Genomic DNA, 8,419 nt, shown 5'->3' with positions numbered 1-8,419 from the left:
TCATGAAGTAATGTTGTTATTTCAAGATAAAACAGCCTACACAGGAAAATGGCTTCCCTCTAGAAATGAAAATGAAGATCACTATGTAGTCACATGCACTACATAGTGAAGAAGCAGAGTTCCCTGCAATTGCTTCCTTTGTTGTCTCCAAACTATAAACAGCCAAGAACTGACATTGCAGCAAAAGAGAAGGGAATTAAGTTGTCGTTATGTTACTGTCAATGAAAATTGACCCTCCTTTTATTCTGGATATAAAATTGCTATCAAATGAACTGCTAGTGAATACTAATACTGTTTTGTCACTGGATAAAGAGATGGTGATTTTGTTACTTTCTAAGTGACTACAAGGGAAAGAACCAAACAGGGATAGAGACTTATTGTGAATGTTATTGGATCGTTTGCATCATGAACTAAAGCAAAAGTGACCCAAATTTTTGCATAATGGTGTTTCAGCATTGGGGCAATGCACCTGCAAATGGCTCCTATCTGTGTTATTTCTTTCTGCTTACAGAGCAAAGAATTGTTTGGAGACTAACGTTCCCTTTTGTCTGTCATCTTTGAGCTTCTGTAACATTGGACGAAATCCTACTCGTGGACACAGTATGTGCACTCTTGACACCTTGCGGTACATGATACGAAATTCAACATATTGCTCTCTAGGCATTCTCCAAAACGGCTGTTAGTGGTCCTGAAATATTGCTATGCACTGCTACACATGTACCACAGTGTAACATAACAGTCGTGACACTCGCTGCTGTAAAAGTTGTTACCGTTTGACAGCTGGAGCGACACTATTGTGTGCGTCATTTATGACGGCGGCCGAGTTTAGGTTCGTTCTGCGCATCTGACTTCACAAAACACAGTCAGCCAATGAACAGAGAACGACATTGCCAGAGCTAGACTGCAGTACGGAGCACGGACGAGTGTCTTCAGTTTTAGAAACGTTCAGTCATAAATAAAGTAATTGAACAAAAGCAGTGTCTTGGTAGCAGACTTTCAGGCCAACCATAGCGCCATCTGGTTTCCCCCTTCAAGCTAGACAAGTTTCGTTCTTTGTAGTTTTTTCGTTTGCTCTTATTTCGTGAGATATTTGGCCCGTCACAATCAATGGACCACCTCATGTATATATTGTGATCCAGAGGAACTGCAATAGTGGTGAGTGGATAAGTCGAAAGTTTTCGTGTGATGGGAGACCTGCGTGGGATAGTCTGTGCAGTTACATTGACCACAGTGTCTGGATGGTCTCAGTGGCCAGCCGGCACGGCAGCTCTGCGTGTTCGGTTAGATAGCTGGCTGGTCTCTGTAATAAAACATTGAGTGAAGGGATCAACAACGAACTTCAACTGATGTCGTGTGATGGCAGCTACGACAAAATAAAACGAACAAAACGCAAAAAAAGTGATCAAAGCATCTGCCTAGTAAATAGGTGACCCGCATTCGAATCCCAGTCTGGCACAAATTTTCAACTTTCCCATTGATTTCAATCAGTGTCCACTTCCACTTGTAGCCAATGTCTATAATTCCTTTGGGTGTTAAGAAACACTCAACATCGAGCAGAAATCACCAGTGGCAGCTGTTCTGAGGAGACAAGCGAGGCCAGGCCACAACATGTCTCTGTGGTGGAAGCACATCATTACAACCTTGCAGGAGCTGTCGTTTTCAAGGAGGCGTGAAATTGAACGACATGATATTTTGCAGAAAGGACGTCCAACATCGGCACTACACCTTTTCATAAAGATAAGTTCAAAACATGTGGATTTCAAAGTTCATGATATGAGCAACATGAGAGGTTATGTACTAGCCCTACAAAAGGAAAATTATTCTGCTGAACGGGTTTGTTCTTAAGCACAAGAAAAACTATATGGTCCGATGGTCGATTTGATGGATCTGGCAAAAGTTTTAGTAAGGCATGCTTCTTCTAAAGATCGTATTTCATATAAAGAGCTGTCCAAATAAGAGGTTAGTATTTCAGAAGTTCTTAATTAACATCACAAACTGATGAAAATCAAGCTTACAGATACATCATGAAAATTCTAATTCACGCCAGAAGTCTTTCGTGTTGTGTTACCAGGATCTAGCTTTCAGAGGTCATGATGAAACAGAAGATTCCCTGAATTCCGGAAATTTCAGAGCCATTTTTAAACATGTGCTAAACAGAAACGAAGATTTTCAAGTCTGGAAGAAAATTTTCAAAACTGGAAGAAAATTGGCTATCTCCGAGGATTTTCAAACACTGTACAGAACGAACTCATCGAATGTGTAAATGAGGATTTGTGAATACATACATTCGAGTTCGGATAGAGCGTCATTTTATGCCTACATTGTGTACGAAGCAACAGACGTTTTAGAGAAGTCACAATGTTTATTGTTGTGTGACCAGTAGGTTCGAACGACGGATAGTTTGGATTCATTATGCTGCGTTCTTCGGTCGCTCGTAGTCACGTATAGGACTGGATACTGTATTTTCTTCCTAGATAAAGTAGTAGTAGTAGTAGTAGTAGTAGAACATTGTCTTCGTTTTCATGATGTTTGCCAAGTTAGAACCGCTGCTTCTTTATTCAGTATGCTAAGTGGCGTGTTTCGGAATTCTGAGGAACAAATTGGTGGGCCAAACCTGTGATGTTGCTTCTGTTCAGGCAGGAAAATTAAATGGCCTGCAAACTAAGGTCGGTGAAACTAAATGTAATAATTGACAGTCCTGACTTTAGTGCAGCTACTACAAGAGAAGTCTGTGGTTCCAAAAATATACTTTGACTTTGGTTTTCGTCTCTGTTTTTCAAAGCGTATTTTTAAAGAACTGAACTGCTTTCCAACATTCTTCAGAAAGAAACCAATGAGTCACAGTTTTGCAATAGTACTGTCGACTTCTTAAATTCCATGAAACGGTAGACAGATTCGCAACCTGAAGCTTTTTGAATAGAAGTAAAGTGATGGTGAAGGCATTGACAATCCATTGATGTCAAAACGTTAAAAGGTGTACTTTGAGGTACTAAATAATACTGTAATACAACTGCAACCAAGATATCTCATTGTGTTAAACTGTTCTTCGTTAAATTAGGTGATGCTAGTCAGTTCGCCAATTCTGCTGAACATTTTCCTATGGATAGTTTGGATTCATTATGGTGCGTTCTTCAGTCGCTCGTAGACACGTATAGGACTGATAAAGTAGTAGTAGTAGTCGTAGTCGTTAGGTATGCTGGGTAAGTGTACATGAAAAGGGAAGTAAGAGGTTTCTCCAATATATTTCTTGGCCTTCCCAGAATTTAGGTCTAGGATCCGCCACTGGAAATCACTCGCCTTGAAACCACAGGCTCTCTATCTCTAGGCTGGAGAACCGGCGCTGTTGTTCACAATAGCGACCCCCACTATCCGACAGGCGCGGCCAGGCAACTTATGCACTATGTTGCAAGAAGAAATACATTTCCATTAGCCGGTGTTTCGAATGTTACATAGGGTGGAAAACAAAGTTTAGTTTTTTAGACCAATAAAAAATTGAAATCTCTCTGATCTGAATATATTGAACTGAGTGGTGATTATCTCGTGATATAAATTGTTGCTTTTGCGTAAAATGATATTATTTATTACGATTTGTATATCAAACTTGCCAAACCACCAACGTACAGTAAGTAGTCTCTGACAGAAACCCTAATTCCGGAACACCTGAGGCATTCACAATCTCGGAGCCCATCGGAGAAGCGGCGGCGTCGTGGTCAGCAGACACGGAAGGGCACTCAGCTGACCAGCGGATTAAAAACCCGCGATCCACAGTTAAATTTGCGAATTGTCCCGACCACCAGCCGTGCCTGTTCGCCCCTTAATCGCACGATCCCATCCAAGCGCACTCTGCTGCTGTCATTCGATTAATCGGATTTAGCCATCGACAAGCTTAGTTGATGACTTTTTTTTGCCTCCACTCGCCCCTGACTACAATTGCTGTAAAATCAGTCCGTTGCTCATTTGAATCCCTAGATTGTAAACTGAAAGAACGAAACCGGCTTATACCACACTTGTTCCATGTATTCAGTACTGGCACTATCAACTGGAAGAGTTCTTGTCTCTCGAGTATCCCGGGTCTTTTAATATTTCTAGCTTTTGCAGCCATGGTTGCTGTATTGTCATCCTAAGTACGGCGTAGTGCCGTATAACGATCCTGCCTTGGAGGCGGTTAAGTGGGAGATGTGTCTCAGAGCTGGGTAGTGACACATGGTGACGCGAGACTGGACGCGCACATAGTTTATGTATCAGCCGCTAGAGGACAATATTGGATAGGGGGACTGTGATTTTAGTTTCGATTGTGCCCCCTAGAGTGCACTAAAGTAATAGAATGTTTTTCATAAACTGTTCTAGTATTTTCATGAAGTGTTGTTATTTCTTTTTGTGTATGAAAAATGTTATAAATGTGTTTTAGCAGTATGAATGATGCGTGATTGTGGTTTAAGGTTAATATGAAGATAATTGTTTAACGAGTTATGTAGTAGGATTTAGTGTGGGAACATTTCGAAGAAGTATGGATATGGACAAAGGGGATTTTTGTAGAATAGTTTTGTAAAGTAAGTTTATGGTAAAGGGAAAGTTAATTCAGGTATAAATAACAATAGTAAATAACTTAATGCATAAGCTAAACTTCAGCATATTAGATAATTACGTCGGTAAAATGTGCAGTCGTTAGGATTACTATTTTGCGATTGGTTATTGATGAAACGAGCTGATTAACGCGGGAGAATGTTGTTTTGCTATTGGCTGTTGAGTAAACTGACCAATGGCAAAGCAATATTCTTCGCGCGCCTTTCTCTGCTGGTAAAGAAGAGTATTCGAGAGGAGAGTCGAAGCCTAGCCATGAAACAGATCGGACGTGTGTAGTAGTAGTTCCGATGGAAATGATAAGTTGCCGGATCTAGCAGTGTTTCATACATCAAAAGTGTTGGAAAGTGACGGCATAATTATTCCGATGTGTGTGTAGAAATTTCGGAATTTTTAAGTGAATTTTGTGGCGAGGAAAGACATACATTCCGCGTGGCCTATTGAGCAGGTCGGTGGCTAAAAACTGTGACTGCATTAGGTACCGACAGACTTAATATTTGGCGAGCATTCTCAATCAAAAACAATCAATATTTTTGTAGTTATTACGTTTACGGGAAATGCAACACCATAAACTTGCTAATGTGAGTGAAAGGGATTGTGAGTGACTGTGTTAAGACTAGTACGGGCTTGGCAGTGATACTTGTTCACCTAAGTTTCAGAATATATTAATTGAGGACAAAATTTCCAACCTTTCATTTCTTTGGAAAACTTTCTCCAGAAACGTAGATTAGTGACTTTAATTGCAGCCCGTTTCACGTCGAAGTACAGTAGGTTTCGCTCGGCTTTTCTACTGATGAAATGCTGAGACAATGTTCACAGGTAGGTGCAGGTCCGTCGTAAAGGGACGGAAAGAACCGCGCCGCCGCACCAGTAATGGAGACCATTACTTCCTTATTTCATGAAAATTTTTACCAGAAAATCGGGTTATCAAATTGGAAGAGAGGAAGGAATTACTTAAGGCTACAGAATGTGTCGCGTCGAAAGGCAGTCCAGTTTTGAACCATTTCGAACACCAAATTCTATTAACCTCAAGCAGTCCATAAATTTGTTTTTCTTCCTCCAGACATCGTGTAGTGACTTTTATGGCGTTGATACCACTGTATGATGGCGATAACTGCTCTGCTCCAGGCTACAACCTAGTCATACACCCGTCGTCATGAGTTTTATTTATTGTTGTCTGCAACAATACTTTGTTGGCTTGACGACATGGTAGATGTTTTTTGTTCATTCCGGCCAGGTGCAAGCGAACCTGATCCCTATACACTTCCCTATAGCTCTCTCTCTCTCTCTCTCTCTCTCTCTCTCTCTCTCTCTCTTCTCTCTGTCTTGCTACATGCCTTCCGAGGAGACGAGCATAACGCAAATGGAAAATAAGGCGCGTGAAACCAATTCGTATCAAAAATGGTTCAAATGGCTCTGAGCACTATGGGACTTAACATCTGTGGTCATCAGTCCCCTAGAACTTAGAACTACTTAAACCTAGCTAACCTAAGGACAACACACACATCCATGCCCGAGGCAGGATTCGAACCTGTGACCGTAGCGGTCTCGCGGTTCCAAACTGTAGCGCCTAGAACCGCACGGCCACAACGGCCGGCCCAATTCGTATCCTAGCCACCAGTAGTGAAATAAATAAATGTCTTGTAGCTACCAGATGAAGCATTTTTGTGGTTAAATCTGTTGGCTGGACTGACTGATAAAACGCGACTTGATCGGTTGTTTTCCAGGCACCTCCTATTTCAAAAGATCTAATACAGACGGACAGTATGGGCCAGTTGTGGCTGGTCCTTTGAGTAATCTGTCTGGATCGTACTAAAAATCTGTGCAATTGAAGACGCTTGCGATTTAGTATTAAAAAGCCGAAGAGATGCGCATTAGTAGGAACAACTGTTAATGAATAAAATTACTTACCGCACTGAAACAGTGATGTTACTTATTGGAGTAGTTTGTGCACAGGGATGACAAGTCATGTGATAACGATATGCACATATACAGATGGCGGTTGTATCGCATACACAAGTTATAAAAGGGCAATGCAATGGCGGAGCTATCATTTGTACTCACGTGATTCATGTGAAAAGGTTTCCAACGTGATTATGGCCGCACGACGAGAATTAACTGACTTTGAACCTAGGATGGTAGTTGGAGCTAGAGGCATGAGACATTACATTTTGGAAATCGTTAGAGAATTCAATATTCCGAGATCCACAGCGTCAAACGTGTGCCGAGAACACCAAATTTCAGGCATTATCCCTATCACGGGCAACGCAGTGGCCGACGGCCTTCACTTAACGACCGCGAGTGCCGGTGTTTTGCATAGAGTTGTCAGTGCTAAAAGACAAGCAACACTGCGTGAAATAACAGCAGAAATCGATGTGAGACGTACGACGAACGTATCCGTCAGGACGGAGCGGCGAAATCTGGCGTTGTCGGGCTATGGCAGCGGACGACCGACGAGAATCACTTTGCTAACAGCACGACATCGCCTGCGGCGCCTTTCCTGGACTTGTGACCGTATCGGTTGGACCCTAGACGACTGGAAAAGCGTTGCCTGGTCAGATGAGTCCCGATTTTATTTGGTAAGAGCTGATGGTAGCGTTCGAGTGTGGCGCAGACCCCACAAAGCCATGGACCCAAGTTGTCAACAAGGCACTGTGCAAGCTGCTGGTGGCTCCATAATGGTGTGGCCTGTGTTTACATGTAATGGACTGGGTCCCCTGGTCAAACTGAACCGATCATTGACTGGAAATGGCTATGTTCGGCTACTTGGAGACCATTTGCATGCAGTCGTGGACTTCACGTTCCCAAACAATGTTGGAATTTTTATGGGTGACAGTTTGTCTAGTGAATGGGCTACAATTTTTCGCAACTGTTTTGTAGAACATTCTAGACAATTCGAACGAATGATTTTGCTACTCATCGGACATTTATGGAACATAATCGAGTGGTCAATTCGTGCACAAAATCCTTCATCGCTAACACTGTTGCGATTATGGACGACTATAGAAGCAACACAGGGGACTTCCAAAGACTTAGAGTAGCTGCACTACGTCGGGAAAAAGGAGGGCGGAAAAGGTATTACGAGGTAGCCCGTGACTTCTACTACCTCAGTGTATAAGGTCTTAGAAACTATACAGAGCTTCGTTAGCAACATTTATAAAGACGCTTGACTTACTAGCTGATACATATCCAGGTGTGCCTGCAGTAGTTTGTCTAAGAAGGAGCAAAATTGTAAAATGGGAATTATTTTATATAACTGGTTTTGTGAGTCTGAGAACTTGTCGTGACCTAAGAACTTATTTGGGAGCGAGTAATCAAAAATTATCCACTCAATATTTTTGGTTGAAAACTTTTTCTGTGTCTCAGGGGGAAATGTTGTTTCGCCTTTGCAGCCGATGCATTTCGGTCCATGGATGAAGATAAACAGAATTACAGTATGTTCTGAGTCTACATCAGTCGCTTTGCCGTGAGAAAAGGAAGAAAGCCATGACAGATCGTGGAGGCTGCAGAATATGATAAACTACCGTTGTGATTTAAGTTAGCAACACGGAAAGGGGAAGTCCTTTTGGGAATTGGGAACGGATATCGGGCAGGTATAGTGGAGCCATGTTTACTGTGTGCTCGGTGCTAGAACGATACTTTTCTGGAGCTCGATTTGGCCAGAACGAGAGAGCTAGAGGGAAACTGTCGGGGACACTATTACAATGATCTGTTGAGATTCGCATCCGTTATGTCAGAATAAAGCCGAAATCGCCGCCGCGACAAAGAAACAATATAACTTACTGTGGATACCCAGAAAATCAAACGTATCGAAGTTATGTAGTGCTTACTAAAGCAA

The sequence above is a fragment of the Schistocerca piceifrons genome, chromosome 2 (assembly GCF_021461385.2).
Source record: "Schistocerca piceifrons isolate TAMUIC-IGC-003096 chromosome 2, iqSchPice1.1, whole genome shotgun sequence".
Taxonomy (NCBI): domain Eukaryota; kingdom Metazoa; phylum Arthropoda; class Insecta; order Orthoptera; family Acrididae; genus Schistocerca; species Schistocerca piceifrons.
Note: the sequence above shows the minus strand (reverse complement) of the source record.